This window comes from Phyllobates terribilis, unplaced genomic scaffold (assembly GCF_046119375.1).
Source record: "Phyllobates terribilis strain yellow unplaced genomic scaffold, ASM4611937v1 Scaffold_9__5_contigs__length_417890890, whole genome shotgun sequence".
Classification (NCBI taxonomy): Eukaryota; Metazoa; Chordata; class Amphibia; order Anura; family Dendrobatidae; genus Phyllobates; species Phyllobates terribilis.
In genome coordinates this window covers 69,732,147-69,753,129 of record NW_027362769.1, presented here as the reverse complement: position 1 = coordinate 69,753,129, position 20,983 = coordinate 69,732,147, and the positions used below count along the sequence as shown (strand labels likewise).

General features: G+C 38.9%; 1 protein-coding gene across 13 annotated transcripts in view; it reads right to left on the bottom strand.

Moving 5' to 3' along the window:
• Positions 1-20,983, bottom strand: part of MAP2 (microtubule associated protein 2) — a 304,763-nt gene that overhangs the window by 148,591 nt on the left and 135,189 nt on the right. For 10 of the 13 annotated variants that reach the window (XM_073646562.1, XM_073646567.1, XM_073646566.1 and 7 more), the window contains exon 3: positions 11,376-11,438. The exons of 1 other annotated variant lie outside the window; for it this stretch is intronic. The gene's annotated coding sequence lies outside the window, so the exon portion shown is untranslated. Of the gene's footprint in view, positions 1-11,375; positions 11,439-11,588; positions 11,822-12,103; positions 12,127-20,983 lie in introns of those variants that run through there. 2 more of the 13 variants (XM_073646564.1, XM_073646563.1) reach the window with 2 other exon arrangements.

Sequence of the window (20,983 nt, the reverse complement as noted above, 5' to 3'; positions counted from 1 at the left end):
ATGATTGGCTGCCATGATCTGCAGCAGTCAGGTGACTTGAGAAGCACGTCATTGGATGTATTATGGTGATGCGCTGTCCAAAATCACCTGACCACTGCAGCCAATCACAGGCCGCAGCAGTCCGGCAGCTACTGGAACAGTGACATGAACTCACTAAACTTTCCATATATTGACTCTTAGCATAACAATGTATCTGTGGGCCAAATACTGACAAGTGTCTGGTTCATGATGCATCAGTTATATGTCTCTATTCTAGGTACAGTACAACACCGCTGGACAAAAGCCTTTCTATATTTCCCATTAGATTGTAACATTTTAGGGTGTCGGTCCTCTTACCTCTTATGACATTGTCAGAGGTTTTCATTATTTGCTATTTTGGATGTTTATTGCTTCTTAATTGAACAGTGCTATAGTGTGGTACATATTAACCCCTTTAAACAAAGTATTAAATCCCAAAGATATCACATTCATATAAAACATATTGTATATTTCTTATAATATATTAAACCTATGGGAAATAACAGACAGACTGACAATATAGTTAAAGGGGTTGTCTGGTCTAAAATTAAAAGTATACAGTCACTCTGTGACTGCAGACTTGTGAATCCTCACAGCACACACACTATGCGCTGTGAGGATTCACCGGTTTCTGAGCAGGGAACGGCAGTCAGGAATGCGAAATACATACTCTCTGGTAGAACCCGTCTAGTGTCTCCATTCACTTGTATTCAGTGAGGCCAAGACCTGTCTAGTGTGTGAGGCCTTGCCAATACAAGTGTATGTCCCAGGGCAGAGAATGGCGAATCCTTGCAGCGCACAGTCCATGCCGTAGGAGGATTCACAAGTCTGCAGTTACAGAGTGCAGAATTTTAATTTTAGACTGGACAACCCCTTTAAAGAGGTTGTCCAGCCTTGGGGTACAACTCTGCACTCATTCTATGTGACTATTCTCCAATACCGGCAGCAGTGGGAACGTGAACGCAAGTATGCGATTTGCATGCGGTCACATGTTGACTAGACGTGCACAGCCGCGCTCAATGCAAGTGTAGTAAGCGAGGACGGACAAGACTAGTCGGAATGTGGATGGAGGTATGCAAATGGCATACTTGAGGCCACATTACTGCCCACTCCCCACACCGGAGAATCCTGACAGCGCGCAGTGTGGATCACAAGTCTGCAGTCACATAGAGTGACTGCTGACTTACAGCCTAAGGCCACGGCCCCACTATCAGTATTTAGTCAGTATTTTTTCTCAAGAGTGGGAGACAAAACCAGGTGAGGAACAATCAGAGAAAATGTATAATAGAAATAAGTCACCAATTCTGCATTTATCACCCACTCCTGGTTTTGGCTCCCACTCCTAAGAAAAAATACTGACCAAATACTGATAGTGGGGCCGTGGCCTAAGGCTCAACAACCCCTTTAAGATATCTTTAAGTACAGCAATTAATAACCCTTTAAAAAACTGCATATAACTTTCACCTTTTATAAATGATCTAGTCAGTAGCTAATGACTATACGAAAACCAGGAAATAAATATACACCATTATCCCTGTCAGGTCTTATTTAAATTAGGTTAGACCAGAATAAAGAGTAGAAAAGAACACAGAATATTGATGACTCTATCTAGAATGAAATCAAAACCTAGTTATATTGGTAAGATGCTTGAGATGCAAGGGAAGCTGTGACATAGTGCGGGGAGTGCCTGCAAAGAATCCAGCGGTCCTCTGACTTGTATACTGGGAGAAAGGAATCGGAGAGGGAATGTGTCATCAGAAAATTACCTCTAGTTTAAATTGGGTTCTTGTGTTAAAGGTTTTTTTCAAATTTGGCAATAGTTTTTTTTTCTATATTGTACTTTTTATTAATAATAAAAATGAGTAATCTTGCAATTTTCACACTGGCCACTGGGGCTTTTTTAGATTCAAATTTACTGTTGTTTCAGGGAATTCATATGTACCTTAGAGTCAATGAAGAGGCTCAGAGCCTGTCTTTTTCTAAGGTCACTGTGAAATGAAGATGCTTCACAGTGATCTTTGAGGATCTATTGTGTTTGGTGGATCCTGTTGTATCAGCTGTGTATAGAGGTGTTACCTGTCATTTAATCCTGCCTCTGCTGATAAGGAAACTTCTGTAAACTGCTCCTGAAAGGACTGGAAGTATGCATCTAAAATAACCCCAGTGGTCAGTGTGAAAACTGCATTATTATTCTTTTTTTTTTTGTCTCGGAGCCACTTATTCACATTATATGGCAGAAGGATTCTAATAACTTTTATCTAATGTGTATGGGGGCCTTAAAGAGAATCTGTCAGCAGGTTTTTGCTATGTAATCTGAAGACAGCATGAGGTAGCAGCTGAGACACTGAATTCAACAATGTGTTATTTATTAGGTTGTGTGTTGTTGTTTACTTACAATGAAGGTTTTATCATGAAGAGATTATCATTGCCCTGACCACAGTGCGTGCGAGCCCTGGTTCGACCACACCCCCTCCTCTAATTAGCAGCTTACTGTTAATATACAATGCACACTGAGAGCCTGGTGTGGGCGGGGTTAGCTTTCTGAACTCTGCTACATGCTAAATCTAAAAACTCTGATTGTGTCACAACTGTTGCACCCAATAAACTAAGTGATACATCGTTGGAATCAGGCTCACTTGCCCTATATTATGCTACTCTCAGATTACATAGCAAAAACCTGCTGACAGATTCCCTTTAACACAAGGAGTGTGATAAGAACCAAGAACTACATTTTTAGTGGGTAGAAGGTTATACAGATCAACAACTCCTTATCTTTTATATACAAAACTGTGCCATTTCACAGCTCATTTGATAACATCCTCAGATAAAAAAAAGCAAAGCTTTCCAATGTATCTGAGTATTTCGTGCAGTGTATGTAAAAAGGACAACTCTTCCCTCCGGTGAAATTCATACTGCTTGATCTGCACTATGTATTGTTACTGACCACAAAGTAGGGAGACTCTGCACAAAGCATTATCTTAAACATTTTTCCCTAAAATAGAAATATACCAGTAAATAAAAGGTCAATTGTTCCCTTCCATCAAGTCGTTAAAAATTCTATTGAGTGCTTTCTTGGTTATACTGTATCTGTTCCGGAAAAGCTGGGTTACATCTACTAAGGTCAAATGTGCATTTGCATAGTCGCGTGAAATGGGGTCGGTACAGCAGCTTACATAGGTATACAGAGCCATACGTCCACTATGTGGAGTCATATATACTCTGTTGTGAACCATATGTAACAAGGAGCATTCCATAGAAACACAACTCTGTAGAAACACCATCTGATGAAATCTGCCAGAATAAACTGAATACCCCTGAATGAAATTAGAGGTAAATGGAGATACATTGAAGGTCTCATGCACTAGAATGAAAGCAAAATGATAACTCCATAATACCAATGTATTACTGTATCATTATGTAAATTTGCTGTTGAGCAGATTGGACAAGTTGGGTGACAACCCCTACTTTAGCTGAATAATGGTTGTTAGTGGATGTCACTTTTAAAATACCAACAAGATAAGAATTAATATAATTAAAGGACACTCTTTTCGGTTTCTCATTGATATCTTTGGCCATTTTCTAAGCAAACCAAATGTATTTTTCTTACTTAACTTATAAACATGATATAAATAGAGTCTAATTCAGGGAGTAATGAAATAACATTGTAAAGTTGATCTATATGTGGTAGCCTGGTAGCTCTACATAAAGCTTCCACGGACAAGCTTTGCACCAGCTACTCGGTCTATCAGGACTCAGGAGAACCCTGGCCTCCACCCTTTGAACTCTGTACAGGGACTTGGAACTTTACAGGGTTGAGACCATAGAGTAGCTGCTAGTCAATGGAGCAGGCTGGTAGGAAATGTCTACAAGGTCAGAATAAGAAGAAAGGGATTAGAGGAAAAAACGTCAGGCAGAAGAACCGTCAGAAAACAAGTCATGGTCAGAAACAGGAATCAGTACTAATACAGCAGGAGCAGAGAATAAGGGTGTGAACCAGGTAAAGCAGTACTTATAACTGGTAGTGGAAGACAGAGAGTTAGGAGTTTATATAGTGTGCAGACCCACCCAGAGATGACAGCAGGGTGTCAATACTAAACCAAAGATAAGAATTAATCCACAAGCTCCATGACTGTTGGAGCTAAACAGGACTTCTGAATTATAGCCTGCAAAAGAAGAAGAAACAGAGGGAGCCGACATGGATGTTACAAATATTTTTTCTACACATTTTTCATGTACATAGTTCAGTTTCTTCCTAGTTCTCAGGAGAGAGTAAGGTGCTACATTTTATCTGCTGTTAGGTCCTTGAGGCGAGTCACAAATGAAGCATCCATAATTCTTTTCACCTCACTGACTACTTTTACTTCCCTTGACATCTGTTCACAACAACTGATTGCAGCAAAGGGAGTTGCCTAGTGGCGGTCCAGTGATGATCTTATGAGTACATCCTGTTACAATTTTAAGAAGACCTGTCACTTGCCATAAATATGTATTTTTCCCCTGGTGTTAATGCCATTGTTCTCCTTAATTTGGTGTTGTTTTTTTGTTCTTGCGCCTATTCATTCCTGAGGTATGGCCCACTCTTCTATGTATGTAAATCTTGTGATTTTGTCCAATAGGGTGTGGTCCTCAACTCTTCTCTGGGGGAGTTTTCAGTAGGGCCAACCCAGTTGGCAAAAAATACTATAGTTATATACAGGGAAGAGAGGGTCATATATCAGGAATGTAGATGAACAGGAACAAAAAGTCAACAGGTAAAAAAAATATATATTTATGGCAAGTGACAGGTCCTTTCTAAGCTGCATAAACTCAACCTGTGTTTTATGTGAACAGTACTAAAGTATTACAGATAAGGGTATAGGTACAGAAAGTGACTGAAATCGAAGTTCAAACTAAACCAAACTATCGGGTTCATATTTGGGTTGTGCAACCAAACAGCTTCAGAAAAGAGGGTTAATTAAGAGTGCTCTGTTACATAGAAAAGTGCTGCTTATTTTAAAATGTTGTTAAAATGTCTTTATATCTCCATAAATATTTGTCCATTAAAGTAGATCTACTAGATTAATATGCAAATACAGCAACCAATCACTGTCCTAAGAGATGAGATTGGTGGGCGAGGATGTAGGAATGATGGGGGAGAATAGTTTATGAAAAGACTCATAAATTGTGCATTAGGTACTATTTTTTCAGCACTCCCAGTAGCCAAATGGCACAACATATTTTACATGCCCATCTTGGCTACTAGGTAGAGAATAGCGAATATATTCAAGTGGAATTGAATTCTACTTGAATATTTAAAAAATCTACATATGCCAATTTTTTGTAATTCGCAAATTTTGGCCATCTTTTTGCTGAACCGAAAAAGACCATTAAAAGGTTAAAAAATAAAATAAATACTTATACTCACCTTACCATTCATCTCTTTAGTCCCTCCGATCCTCGTCACATCTTATCACCGCCGTAAGTGCTGAAATCCTCTCTGACGCTAGGCCAGGACTACCAGGTCTGATGAGGCCAGGATGTTCCCATGTATTTGCCCCACATCATGACATTGTGAACTTGCTTGCGCTTGCACAGAACCGTCCTGGGCCTTATCAGAGCCTGAATTCCCTGCTTAGCTTGAAGAGACACTTGGATTCAGCACCTGCGTTGGTGATAAGTAGATGCGACAAGGACTGGACGGGTAATGGTGAGGAGCAGAGGGGTCGGAGAGGTAAGTGATAAGGTGATTATAAGTATTTTTCTAATTTTTTACATCTTCCATTTTTTATGCTCTGGAGTCTGGAGAGAGTTCCGATCACAATAAGGGAAACTTAGTTCATGGAGTTCATGGAGAAAACTTCTCGGCGAATCGAATTTTCCAGAAAAATCAACACAAACACGCAAATTAGAATTTTGCCTGATCCACTTATCTCTACTACTAGGAGTAGTTTTATGCTGCCCGAACAACATATTCGGTTAACAGATTCACTTTAATTTGGATAACTTTGGAGCCTATCCTATCTGCTATTGTAATCTAAGAATATAAACAAAAAATGCCAGCCGTCCTTAACTTTTCTGTCCCTAATAGAAGACCACAAATGCCAAGCTCCTCCATTTTAATAAGCCCCTCCTCTCTCAACCACCTAACGGACAGAAAGTAAGAAATGAGAAGGAAATTAACTTATGTATTTTCTGTAAGATTTCTACAAAACTCTTTGTTACAGACGTTTATCATTGACTTTGTATGACATCTAAGCTTCATTGCACCCAGTATTAGTCCCAGTTACATAATGAGAACAGAATAGAAATTATTTTTAAGACCCAATAGGCAAGAATAACTGAAATTTGCTTTTAATCAGTATGAAAAAAAACATTAAGTGAATTGTACAAGGTCTGTGTGATGTAGTAGATAGACACATAATATGATAAAAAAGAACCTCACATTATAAAACATAAGTAACATTGTAAAATGATATTAATATTGCTTCAGATAGCCATGGACATGGGCGCTCGCAGTAAACACTTTGCGTTTGTATTCATGTACACTGTGTTGGACATTAGTCTTTTGATTTAATGGATTTCCATTGTTATGCTATGCTGATATTTCTGTGACTCTCCAGTCAAACCAGGAGGTTTGACATAAGAGAAGCACAAAGAAAAACAAAAAGAAAGAAAAAGTCATCTAATTGCAAGAAACTGAAGCAAATCAAATAGGAGAGAAAAGGAACCGAGTAACAAAGCAAAATAAACAACAGTAGACAACAGAATATTATATAATGCATTGTATAAATACGTACAATATAAGTAGGGGTGAGCGACACAATGGTGAAACGTGAGAGACAGAAAAATAGGTGTGAGGAAGAATAAATAAAGTGCCCTCCAGGGGCTCCAAACCAGTTGTGTTATCTGTCTTTATGAAAGGTTTACACCAGTTTGCAATTAAGATGTTAGAGTACATAACATGAGTGTACATACTAGACAATGAAAATAGGTCTTTCTCAATATTATAGGATAAGAAGATGCTCGTACAAGGGGATGGTCCATTGACTGTGCAGTTATGAGAAGACCTATATGTAAAGGAGATGGTATGTTAATCCGGCATTTACTGTGATCTCCATATTTTGAGTCTGAAAATAATGTTTTATTTCCCTAGTATAAGACAATTGGCACCTGTTTTACAAAGGTTGTCAGCTTTATCTGGGTCAAAACTCTAGAATTGTAGGTTGGACTTGAAGGACTATTGTTTTCTTCAACACTGTGTCAGCTATTCATTATCAAAGAAGATGAAAATTCTTTTTAGATGTGGTTTTGTACATAGATGACAGCTATACAGAACCGCTTCTTTATTTCTTACTAACTGCTAGTGTTGGATATAATTAACACGTCATCTGCTTTCTTTTCCACAGTGAATATATTCACTCAGACACTTGTGGTTGTGTTAAAATTGCCACTAAGAGGTGCCAACTGCAGACTCAAGAAATCTGATGTAAATTATCATTGGATGCAAGGCTCAGTATGGCAGCATCCGATTCAAGGGACATCTCGAAGAAGAACAAGAAGAACGTATAGTTTTGTTGGTCAAAAGTTGATTGTAAATAATAAGTATTATTCTTGCAGACAAATTATAGAAGAAGTTATTCTTGTTTCAAAGCCACATTTATCAATCTGTTTGCCTAGTAGCTATTATATTAATATAAGTGGTTGGGAGTACACATTCTTGAACTTTCAATATTTGCCTAGAGTTATGCACTAGCTCGTAACAGAAGAACTTCCAAAAAGCTGAAATAAAAGCTCAAGTGGTGTGTTTTCACATAGTTAATTCTTCCAAGGGACACTAACCTTACAGCCTATTGTTTATGATTTGGTTATAAAGTTAAATACAACCTATTGTTTCATATAAATAGCCATATTGGGCTGGGCAGAAACTGTTTTCTTCATCAATGGGACTACTGCCAGAAGATCTTAAAACATGTCCGCTCCCATCACTGCTTTATCACAATATCTCTAATTATGGGAACCTATAAAAACATTTTCATACAAGTCAATGAATTATATAATTAGCTGTCTTATTTTAGGTTTAATTAACCTTTAATAGCTTAGCTCCATCTTACAAGAAAGTCTACATGGTTGTGTGAATTATGTCTATCCTTCTGGTTTCGACAACAATGCTTCTGGCGCTGACTCTCCTCTAGTCAGAATTCTTGATGAACATTATGTGGATCAAAATCACTGGCCACAAAAATATATAATAATCACAATTATCATATACACATTGTTGCAGATTAAGATTTTCATTCGCACAAAGTTCCTTCTTATAATGCTAACCAATGGGAGCTCTGTCATAAGACTTTTATATTTTGGAAGTTCTCCTTTACATATTATCCCCATGTCTACAGACAGTGTTTACTATGACAACTTAGGGCAAACGATAGAATGTGTGTTGTACACCATATACATTTGAGAAAATTCATTCAGTGATGTCAATCATGGCAGAAGAGTTGACCATGTGATGTGCATGGGGGTCTACTGCCTGTCTCCAACAGATGATGTTTGGGGAAATAAAGATCAGTCGTATTGATTTTCAATATCTAATCCTTTCGGTCTGCATGGAGATTAGCCACTGCCGGTTGTGGACTTCCTCTCCCTATCGACAACACATGCATGCACAGCCGAAGTGACTATGCATGTGCATGGAAGAGTTGGAATAGCTAAAAGCTATTTAAGATAGATGAGCACTTTGAGCCAACTAACATTGTGGGAAAAGATATTTTTAGATGGCATTTGGGTCAAAAGCCTCTTTCGCGGTCTAATTAGTCCTACTAATTTGCACTGAAGAGGAGCAAAAGCCCTGAAACAGCTGTATGTAAATGGAAATTATTGTTTATGTTTATACCTTAAGTTATGTGGAAAGGTTTTTTAAAGGCGATCTCTCACCAGGTTTTTGTTACCCCATGTGAGCGTAGCATGATGTAGGGGAAAAGACCCTGTTTCAAGTCATGTGTCACTTACTGGGCTACTTGCTGCAGTTTTGATAAAATCCCTGTTTTATCTGCTGCAGGTCTAGCAGTTCTTTGAATGCTGAGCTCTGTATATCCCCATCCACTGCACTGATTGGCTGTTTTCTGTGTACACTGGACATAGGCAGAAAGCTGCCAATCAGTGGTGGGGATGGGCTTACATAGAGCTCATGAATATGGAGAACTACATGGCAGTAGATTTGATAGTACTCTACTAATAATCTCCTGCTGATAAAACAGTGATTTTATCAAAACTGTTAGAGCTTAACCATCCATCAGATAGGAAGCTGATTGGCGCTGGTTTACTTTTCTCATGTAACAATAATCATCGTTCATGTGATAATTCTCTCCTCCACAATTCCATTATAGTTGCATACCCGCTTTCACAAGAGAACGTGCTGCCAACCAACGATAATTTTATGCTCACGTAAAACATGCGATCAACTACAAACATGCGATCAACTACAAACATGCGATCAACTACAAACATGCGATCAACTACAAACAAGTGTTTTCTCATTTGTTACTTGATCGTCGGATAGGTCGGGCACAGATTGATGGCAAACATTCATTTTGGCCATCATCACCTTGTGTACATGGAACTATAATTACATGTCTAGTCTGATGAAATAATTATAATATTCACATAGGCATATGTCCTGCTTTAGAATTTGTAAGGGTAGATGCATACGACCATTTTCCCAACATCCGAGAAAAACAGTCGGATTATTCTGATCAGGCTTTGATCAGAGTTCAATAAGACTTTGATCAGAATTTGATCAGAGTAACATCAGTTTTTCTCATTCTGTCAGTTCGTGAAAATCGGACCTCACTCGGATGTCATCAGGGTACGGCATGATGTTTTTCACAGATCCATAGTCTCGCATTGCTGATTTTGATCCGACACGCGAATCGAAATCAGACATGTCTTTTTCGCGGACCACTTGCTCTGAGACCACGAGCACTACCCGTGAAAACTAGGGATAGCACTCGTATGAGAAAATTGGTTGTGCACATGAACCTTAAGTCAGATCCGGATCAGCCTAATTCCAAACATTTGAAATATTTGTTGTAGGTTTCTTGTATGGCTAATGCTTTTTCATTATTTTCTACAGAGCTTCATTTACAGTATGTCATTAATATTGTATAAGTAACCAGATTAATCAAAAACTGAACTACGGGTACCTGACCAGCATTGTGATTCACAGTGTGCTTCAGAATAAAGCAGCTATTGAACATTACAGCCATGATCTCATAGATGATGCAGTTATCATCCTAAGTAATATTACTATATTTCATTATGACTGGGCAGGACACCAGCAATGGATGGGGTAAGCCTACACAAACAATATTCAATGCATTATTTATTATTCTTTACAGTATAGAAATGCAAAATAAGAAGATGGAGACTTACTACAAACCCATGACTACTATGATGAATACCAAATTACTTAAAGCACTAGCATCCAATAAACCAAGAGCATTACATATCTGCCATAACATATAAATAAATACAAGAGCATTTACGTATCTGTCGATATATATAAATAAATACAAGAGCATTTACATATCTGCTGTAATATATAAATTAATACAAGAGCATTTACATATCTGACGTAATAGATAAATACTAGAACATTTACATGTCTTTCGTAATATATAAATAAATACAAGAGCATTTACGTATCTACCGCAATATATGAATAAATACAAGAGCATTTATGTATCTGCCGTAATATATAAATAAATACAAGAGCATATACATATCTGCCATAATATATAGATATATACAAATCATTAATAATGTTATATGCGGTAGGTTGGGAATCGTCACATAAAATCCTAATTAAGCTTTAATGACCAGAGAAATGGGCATATTTTACATATAACGATAGTTAAAGGCCTAGTGTGAGCTGCTGATTCAGCAGGCAATTCTGTCTGCACCTTTACTAGTCCTGCAATACATGGATGATGCAGCGAAAAAAAAAAATTGCCTACAATGGTGACAGCGCAATTATCAATTACAACTGGGATACATATCAGTTAACCCCGTGACTCCTAGCAACACCCGAATGCAGAAAGGGTTAACACGCAAGGGTTAAAGCGACGCAAGATAATAAATTTGACATCCCAACCCCTTGCTTGTATTTTCCACTGGGAGCTGAACATGTTAATGCATATGGCTGCAGCACTCATTAGATTTTTACAAGGCATTTAAAAGGCCTCGAAGCTGCAAGGCGGCTAATAGATTCCTGCAGAAATAAGTTCCTGTCGAGGTGGCGGCATAGGGCTGCCTGTTTTCTACACAACAACAATAGCATTTTGCACGCTGCAAAGATACTTAAGCGCTGGTATAAATACCTCTTTATCCGGATGGTGAAGCAGGATTGAGAGGCAGGAACAAAAGGATGAATCAGGCAGGAACTGAAGAAATAAAACAGAGGGGACAAGAAGACGAGATGTTAGATTTTTTTGTTTTTATGATTTTTTTTTCGTATGAAAGCTTTGGGAAGATGCACTCCCCGAGCTAAGAGAAGCTCTACAGACAGCAACGATGTGGCTTTAACAACACACCTTCTGCTCCCTGGCACTGCAGCATAATGCTCTTTGTTTTAATTCAGCTGATGCTTAGGAAGAAGGTACTGGCAGAACTGGCTAATAGCCTCAAATACAGGGGCTACAATACACTTTCCGCACTCCCTCCCTTCCTCTCCACCAGCTCGCTGCCCAGGACTGTGTGAGCCACCAGCCTGTCTCTATGAAGCCTGCAGTGGTACCGAAGAGAGGGGGTGAGGGAGGGTGGAAAAAAAGAGGAGGGGGTGGGAGAGAAAAGGAGAAGCAGTGGAGGAAAGAGAGAAGAAAAAAACCCTCTATTCCCGAAGAGGAGGAGGGACCTACGAACAAGAGAGAAAGGGGTGAATGATGGGTAAATGAGCAGGTGTTAAGATGGAAGGAAACAAAGAATGGGAAATAAATAAAAAAAAACAAGGTAGTCGAAAGAAAAAAAAAGACAGTCAGTGAATTAATGGTTAATCGATGCCAAGCAGATAAAATGATGATGGAAATCGAGGAATAAGAAGAAGGCTCGCCTCTAGATCTGGAACGTTCTAGAAGGAAGAGCAGACAAGAGGCGCGTCATCGCTCACTTTCACTGAAAAGCTGCCCTGGTGTCTACACGGAGCGTCTTGTCACAAGATTCCAGCGTCAACTACCTGACAAGCATTTTAATTGCATCAAGCCGGTCATGCAGTCTCAGGCGCACGGGGTCTCGGTGCCTCCTCCTCTAATCGGGAGTCACAAGACAAAGCGCTCTACCACACACCCCTGAACCAGGCTACAATAGCCGGTGCACAGCTACTCTGGAAAGTCTGGCCTGTCAATTACGATCAGCTTTTCACACTATTGATCAGCACTTAGCCATGGGCTGGAAAGCAGTCAATTGACCTATGGACCACCGTTGATTATTGAGATGTGACACTGGTTGGGAGTTGGCAACCCTGAAAGGCTAACAGTACCCTGGCATCTTCTACTGTATGTGTCCAGCCCCTGGTGGTAACACTTATTATTGATATACTACTATAGGATTGGACGCATTTCTGTAGGTTTTAGGTCCCAGATAGACCACCCTAGGAGATTGCATACATTTATAAATTAGCAAGACATTAAAAAGAATCTGTCTGCAGGTTTTTGATGTGAAATCTGAGGACACCATGATGTAGGGGTTTCAACACTGAATTCAGTGATGTGTAACTTATCACGCTGTGTGCTGTTGTTTACTTACAATGAAGGTTTTATCACTAGGACATTATCATTGCGGTAACTAGCTGAATTGTGAGCCGTAGTCCGACCACGCCCCCTTTTTGATAAGCAGCTCACTTACAATGTACACAGAAAGCTGTAGTGTGGCTGGAGTCAGCTTTCTCAGCTCTGCTTCATGCTACATTGAAGAACTATGATTGTATCACAATTGCTGCACCCAGTAAACTAAGTGATACATCACTGGAATCAGGGTCTCTTTGCCTACATTATTCTGCTCTCAGATGAGGTAGCAAAAACCTGGTGACAGATTCCCTTTTACAAATAATTGTAGATTTTTAATAAGTAGGCAACTGCACTAATGTTTGAAGGCGCATTGGCCAGGTCTGTAGATATTATTACTACACTGGAGAAATAGAAGCAGTGCTTTAACATGTAACTTGTCTTCTATGTCATCAATGATTTCCTAACTACAATCTACTGTATATATAAATACTAAAATATATTCTACATAGTGGGATAGGTCATTATATGAGTTCTTTAAATAGTAGGGTTACTTTATAGTAAAATAAAAAATAATTAAAGCACTTCCATCAAAGTTTTTATCTTAATATATTGCAGTCATCATACAGTATTATACAGCACTGTGTACTTAAAATTGCTAATTTTTCCCCTCTACCCAGTTAATTCTTCTCTATTCCACTAAGTCTATGATATCAAGTGATTAAAAACTGATTAGCTGAATCCTTCAAAGCTCTATGTAGAAACAGGAAATCTATTTTCCCTGCAAGAGTCATCATTAGAACTACAATTCTACACCACTGCAAAGTCCCTGGCGGCCCAGCTCCACTCCCTCTTCAACTCCTGATCAAGCTGCTCCTGACGCCTTGCTTTGATCTCTCTTCCTTGTTTCCTTTTGTCATTGACATAGAATTAGGCTGTGTGCCCACGTAGCATTTTTCAAGCGTTTTTGATGCGGAATTTCCGCAGCGTAAACGCTTGAAAAACGCTTGGTAACACGCACCCCATGGTCCCCAATGGGATTCCGCAAGTTCTATGCACATGCTGCGGATTTTTCCGCAGCGTTTATGCTGCGTTCAAAAATCCGCAGCATGTCATTTAATTTTGCGTTTCCGCAAGCAGAATTGCCTTTGTTCAATGCATAAAAAACGCAAGGCAATTCCGCATGTGGAAAACGCGTGATAAACGCGCGAAAAAAGCGCGATAAACGCGTGCGGAATTCCGCATGCGTTTTTCCGGGAGAGGACTTGCATTTATGCAGCAGAAATTTTCTGCTTCATAAATGCAACGTGGGCACATAGCCTTATAGTTCTAATGATGACTCATGCAGGGAAAAGAGACTTCCCGTTTCTACATAGAGCCAGTGCTATATAATATAATGACTGCAATATATTAAGAGGATAAAAACTTTGATAGGAGGAGGAGTGCTTCTTTAAGGGACTGCCTACATAATATGCTTAGAATTCCCTTTTTACTAAGGATGTCATAATTTACACAACCCTTATGGCAGAGCTACTTCGTAGAATAGGTGAATCTCTGCCAAAGGCAGTTAGGTTCAGTTCACATTTCCGATTGTTTTCTATTTGTCTGTTCCGTTTAGAACACACAAACAGAACAGATAAATAAATTATCATCCTGTGCATTTCTGTGTCCCCATTAATATATATGGGGTTCGTCTGCTTTTTGCTTGTTGTTTATACTTAGTGCAGAAAAATAAAGTTCTGAATGCAGAACTTTTTTTCTTCCTTCCTAAAAATAAACTACAAGCATAGGGACCCCATATTAATCAATGGGGGACATAGGAATGCATAGGATGCTAATTCCATTTCTCTGTTCCATTTGTCTGCTATGAACGGAACAGACCAATGGAAAAGATAAACTGACATGTGAACAGAGCCTTACAAATTTGGGTAATGTTGGGGGGGGGGGGGCATGGATATAGCTAAACTGTCTTGATTTTATGATTTTATTATCATGTACTGGTGGACACAAGAGAGAAGAGAACCAACATTACATGGGACCTTTGCAGTCATCAAAATGCACATTTCCACATGCTTTAGAGGTAGAAGTGGCCCCCTACCTCCTGGGCCCCTGAGTGGCTGCACAGGTTTCCCCAATAATTTGTCCACACCTTGATTCCACATAAACCTACTGAACAAGTCCATATGGACTCAGTTATTCTGGGCTTCTTCCCATATTTGAATTATTGATACAATTTCTAGCTAGTGTTGAGTTCCCAACATCTTGTTCTCAATTCCTGCTATTCTGAAAGCAATTCTCAGGATCTAATTTCAAGCTGTGCTCAGAGATGAAGTTGTGCGAGTTTGCTGAAGTGGAGCAGACAATCAGCAATGATTATATTGTGTGTAATTTATGGTTTTACCTTGTCTGCTGTGAGTAGTTATATAGAGGGATTAGACAAAATAACAATAGCACCTAATAATATATGAATAGTATACAAGTACCTAAGAGAAACCTGACATTTGCCTTCAAACAGCCTCCTTTCTTTGCAGGTTATATGTAACAATGTAATGGATCAAGAGCAATAAGAAAATAATTTATATATTTGGGGGATATTACAGGCTCTTCCAAATTTGTGGCAAGTAGTATGGTAAAAAGGTCATTCAATGATGAAATGGAATACAAATTGATAATAAATTGGACTACTTTAAGATTAGTAGCAAAAGTCCAGAACTCCAACAAGATCACAGAAAATAAAGCGGCTTACATTCTTTCTTAATTATTGCATATTATTCCATGGAAAGACCTTTTTTATATACTACCTATTGATTTCCCAACTATTACATACATGTGATTATAACCATCTGACTACACAATGAGCTAATATATGACTAAAGGAAACAAAACAAAAGGAAGCTTTTGGGTGACTGATGGATGCACCATTGGAATTACTGCAGGACTAGCGTGGCGTTGGAATGGTAAGTAATGGATATTTATAATATTCCATACTCATATGCAACTTTTGAAATGTCACAGAAACCCCTTTAATAATCTGGATCAATGTTCAAATGGAGTTAGCGTCTACTCCGAGAATTACAGCCAGGTAAACTCTCTGTTGAAGACTTAACTCTCTGACTTCTAGTGCACTCCAGGCATCTCTGGGAGCAGAAGGTTTAGCTTTAAACTGCACACACCATCACCATCTGTGAAAAAGGAGCTAATGTTGTGTAATGAGGGAAAACATTGCAGAAGAATGAACCCATCACTAGAAAATCACAACAAACAGTTTGGAAGTGTTGGATAATAAAAATAAGGTACAACACTTTTAGGGTTCAATGGATGAGATGATCCTGGTGGCATCACAGAATAAATGCTAGTAAGCCTTAAGTCATTACTGGTAGTTGGAGCAACATCTGTAGAAAGGCTAGAACAGCAGTACCGTAATTAACAATTTGAGATCATTTACATTTAGGGCTGGGTTCACATCATATCTGTATCGTATCCATGACTCCATCAGGGGCTTCCCCATAATGTCTAAAATCCCTCCAAAATGTATGTTCTTGACTCTTTTTGCCTCATTTGTGTCCATGGTTCCAATGGATCTTGTCTGAATCACGTTTGTTTGACAGAAGTCCTGAATTGGGGCACATGCATGATGGCAACCCAACCTTATGGCATACATATAGCAGTGCATTTAACAAAAAAGCCCAGATTCATCAAGACCAGTGTTTTTCACTTGATGAGGACGCAAAGTGGAGAGTAGCGTTGAGCGAATTTGTTCGGCATTTCAAATTCGTGTTCGGGGTTCCAGCTTGTTCGCGCAAAAAAATCGGCTCTGCCCACGAACATCCCTGATTTGCCATGCTGTCACGCAGATAACATCTGCGTGACAAATCAGGGATGTTTGTGGGAGGAGCCGATTTTTTGGCGCGAACAAGCCGGAACCCCGAACATAAACACGAATTTGAAATGCCGAACAAATTCGCTCAACACTAGTGGAGAGCAAAGTTTCTGATTCATTAAGAGGCACATGTGAGGAACAATGTGGCATGTGCCATTGTGTGTGCCTCGCGACAAATCTTACTCCAGTCAGGGATGAACACTGCTGCTAGTCATGAATTTGATGAGTGGGAATCTCCACGTCTTGTCATGCCCCCATTAAGCCTCAACTTCACCTACTTTGTTAGAGCTGGGCAAAAAATGGTGTTGCACAAAAACTGTGTGACTCTTGACAGCTTTTCACTATAGAATTCTGGCGAAAAGGCTTTGATGTGTTGGGGACAAATTTCCCCTATGCTACAGAACAGTGAAGTATATGGTCATGGTCTAAAGTGTTGGCACCCTTGAAATTGTTCCAGAAAATGACGTATTTCTCCCAGAAAATTATTAGAATTACACGTTTTGTTATACACATGTTTATTTCCATTCTGTGTATTGGAACAACACAAAAAAAACAGAGAAAAAAAGGCAACTTGGACTTAATTTGACACAAAACCCCCAAAATTGGCTGGACAAAACTGTTGATATCCTCAACTTAATATTTGGTTGCACACCCTTCGGAATAAATAACTGCAATCAATCACTTCCTATAACCATCAAAAAGCTTTTTACACCTCTCATCTGGAAGTTTGCACTACTCTTCTGTTGAAAACTGATCCAGGTCTCTCATATTTGAAGGCGCCTTCTCCCAACAGCAATTTTAAGATCTCTCCACAAGTGTTCAATGAGATTTAGATCAGGACTCATTGCTGGCAGCTTCAGAACTCTCCAATGCTTTGTTTCCATTAATTTCTGGGTGCTTCTTGAAGTATCTTTGGGGTCATTGTCCTGCTGGAAGACCCATGATCTAGGACGCAAACCAAGCTTTCTGACACTGGGCACTACATTGCAACCCAAAATCCTTTGGTAATCTTCAGATTTTATGATGCTTTGAACACAGTCAAGGCACCCAGTGCCAGAGGCAACAAAATAACCTCAAAACATCTTTGAACCTCCGCCAGATTTGACTGCAGGTACTGTGTTCTTTTCTTTATAGGCCTCATTCTGTTTTCGGTAAACAGATGAATGATGTGCTTTACAAAAAAAGCTCTATCTTGGTCTAATCTGTCCAAAGGATGCTTTTCCAGAAGGATTTTGGCTTACTCATATGCATTTTGGCAAACTGCAGTCTAGCTTTTTTTATGAGTTTGTGTCAGCAGTGGGGTCCTACTGGGTCTCCTGCCATAATGTTTCATTTCATTCAAATGTCGACGGATAGTTTGAGCTGACATTGATGCACCCTGAGCCTGCAGGAAAGGTTGAATTTTTTTGGAACTTGATTGAGGCTGCTCATCCACCATCCGGACAATCCTGTGTTGCAACTTGTCATCAATTTTTCTTTGCCATCCACATCCAGGGAGATTAGCTACAGTGCCATGGGTTGTAAACTTCTTGATTATATTGTGCATCATGGACAAAGGAACATCAAGATCTCTGGCGATAGACTTGTAACCTTGAGATTGTTGATATTTTTCAAAAATTTTGGATCTCAAGTCCTCAGACAGTTCCCCTTTCCTCCTTCTGTTCTCCATGCTTAGTGTGGCACACACAGACACACAATGCAAAAATTAAGTCAACTTCTCCCCTTTGTATCTGGTTTCAGCTGTGATTTTCATATTACCCACACCTGTTACTTGACACAGGTGAGTTTGGATGAGCATCACATGCTTGAAACAAAGTTGTTTACCCACATTGTTGGAAAGATGCCAACAATTGAATCCGGCCCATTTGGGGGGTTTTATTGTGAAATTATGTCCAATTTGCCTTTTTTTCTCAGTTTTTTTTTGTGTTGTTCCAATACACACAAAGGAAATAAACATGTGTATAACAAAACATGTGTAATTGCGATAATTTTGTGGGAGAAATACTTCTTATTCTGGAACAAGTCCAAGGGTGCCAACACTTTTGGTCATGACTGTAACATATCCAAACAAAACAGATACTAACATTTTTTCACATATTGCAATGTAGTGTATTATAGTAAAGCACATTCCAGACTTTTTTTTATTTCACCAGTGGAGTGGTGCTACTAATCTAAGTTCCCTGACCCTAGAATTCTACTCATCACCCACCGTCTTCAGCTCTTCCTGGTGCCGCCATCTTGTGACCACAATTTCTGACTGACCAGAAGTCATAGGTAACGTTCACAAGCTATCAATGTGAGTCTGTGAGACCCTCGTTCTAGCTCTCATAGACTTACATTGAGGTGCGACCTCCAGATCACCCAGCAAACAGTGGAGTGTTACGGCAGGTCACAAACTGATGGAGACCGGCAGGAGCAGCGGCGGTAAAATATTCTGACAGTGACTGGTAAGTATAAGACTTGGGGCAGGGACCTTAGATTAGTAGCATCACTTCAGGTCTGTTAAAAAAAAAAAATCAGAGTACACTACTGGTATATTGTAGTATTCGATGCCTTGACCTGTCTATACACAGAACTGATTGCAGAACAGGCATCCTACTCTAATCTGGCACCAGCTATTCTCCTTTCCCTCAATTAGACATTTACTCTTTGGAAATTTAAACATTTTCTCCTGTCCCCAATTGTAACGTAATATAGTAAATTTACTAACGCTATCCCTTAGTGACAAAACAATAAGTAAAATGGCACAACCCTTTACAAAATCCAGACTAATTGAATCTTAGAATGTTTAATTGAATTAACCGGTGTCTCCTTGGTGAATTGATAATCTGGCAGAAAAGGTAAGGATGCCTTTACAGAACGTTTGCTAATATACTTGAATTAGCAAATATGCTCCATTTCAGAAAAGCACTGATCATACTGCAGCAGGGTTCTCTAAAAGCTGGTCCAAAGTATAGAATATGTGGGAAATAAAAGAAAAATGCAGTAAATAGTTTCAAAAACATATACAATATTTTTTTTATATATATAAAAAAAATAGACTCAGACTTTTTACTGATTCCCCCTTAATTTTCTGCCCCTTCAATTTAGTGACTGGTGGTAGTCTCAGCTCCCATACTCCCAATGATTAATACTTCTACCATGTCGTTATGCCATGTCAAAAGATTTCTGAAAGTTCAGTTACACTTTAAACCAATGATCCTTTACAACACAGGTTGCTCTTCTTCTCTTCTTCAAGAGTGGTGGAAAACCTACTGGTCTGTTATAGATACGGCATCTTTCCTAAATTAAAGGGGGTCTATTCGGCATTGTCTATTCTTGCAATTATACCAACAATGATACAACATTGACTTTCATTCACTGTTAGGAAAAAAAAAATAGCTACCGCTATTTTAAGTAGAATACTTGATACTCCATAATGACACAATTTTCATTTTTCAGTTATTCCACCTGGAAAATGTTTTTTGTCATTTGCTAATAATAAAGCATTTTTCGATATGCTGACTACATTTTCCAGTCTGATGCCTCTTTCTTGCTCAGTTGTGATTGACGTCCTATATCAGTGAGCACCCTCTCATGCAATGCACACAATGGAGGTGGTCACCAGTAGTAACCAGCACAATGCAATTTCCAATTGTCCATGATACAAGAAGGACATAGTAAAATGAGACTCAGAGAAGAAAGCTAACATGAGTAAAACAAGGTGGCTAAAAGGGATAGCGATTTTATACTATTTTTTAAAAATCATTGTGGAATTAGGCTTTAAAGGGGGTATTCACATATCATATAATTATGGCATAGCGACAGGATATGCAATAAAAGTATACCGTATATTTGAATAGGAAATGGGCTAATCACATCTGCAGTATTTGCAAATGATCTAATGACTCCAGATCCTATTGGAAATTGTTGCCAGATCACATTGCAGACACCAACTCACAATTTATAAGCATGAAAAGAAAAGGAAAAACCGGGCATCCAAAATCCTTAAAATAAATATTTTTTTTAATCTTCATAATTGTATGTTAAAACTTATCATCCGAATGATGCAGAAAACTGCCGCCTTTCTGGAATTACAACACCCTTAATCATAGCACTAGAAATGCGTCCGTTTTTTGCATCATTTGAAGGATAAGCTTTAACATACAATTATGAAGAATCAATAAAGAAGATTTATTTTAAGGATTTTGGATGTGCCGCTTTTCCCTATTTTTTCGTGCTGATAAATTTTCTTGCTGAGAAATAAAAGTATAGTAGATGTGGGCTCCACCAGTGGGATTTGCATCTATCTCAAGAATGTGGTTCAAATGAATGGGCATCCTGACCACCT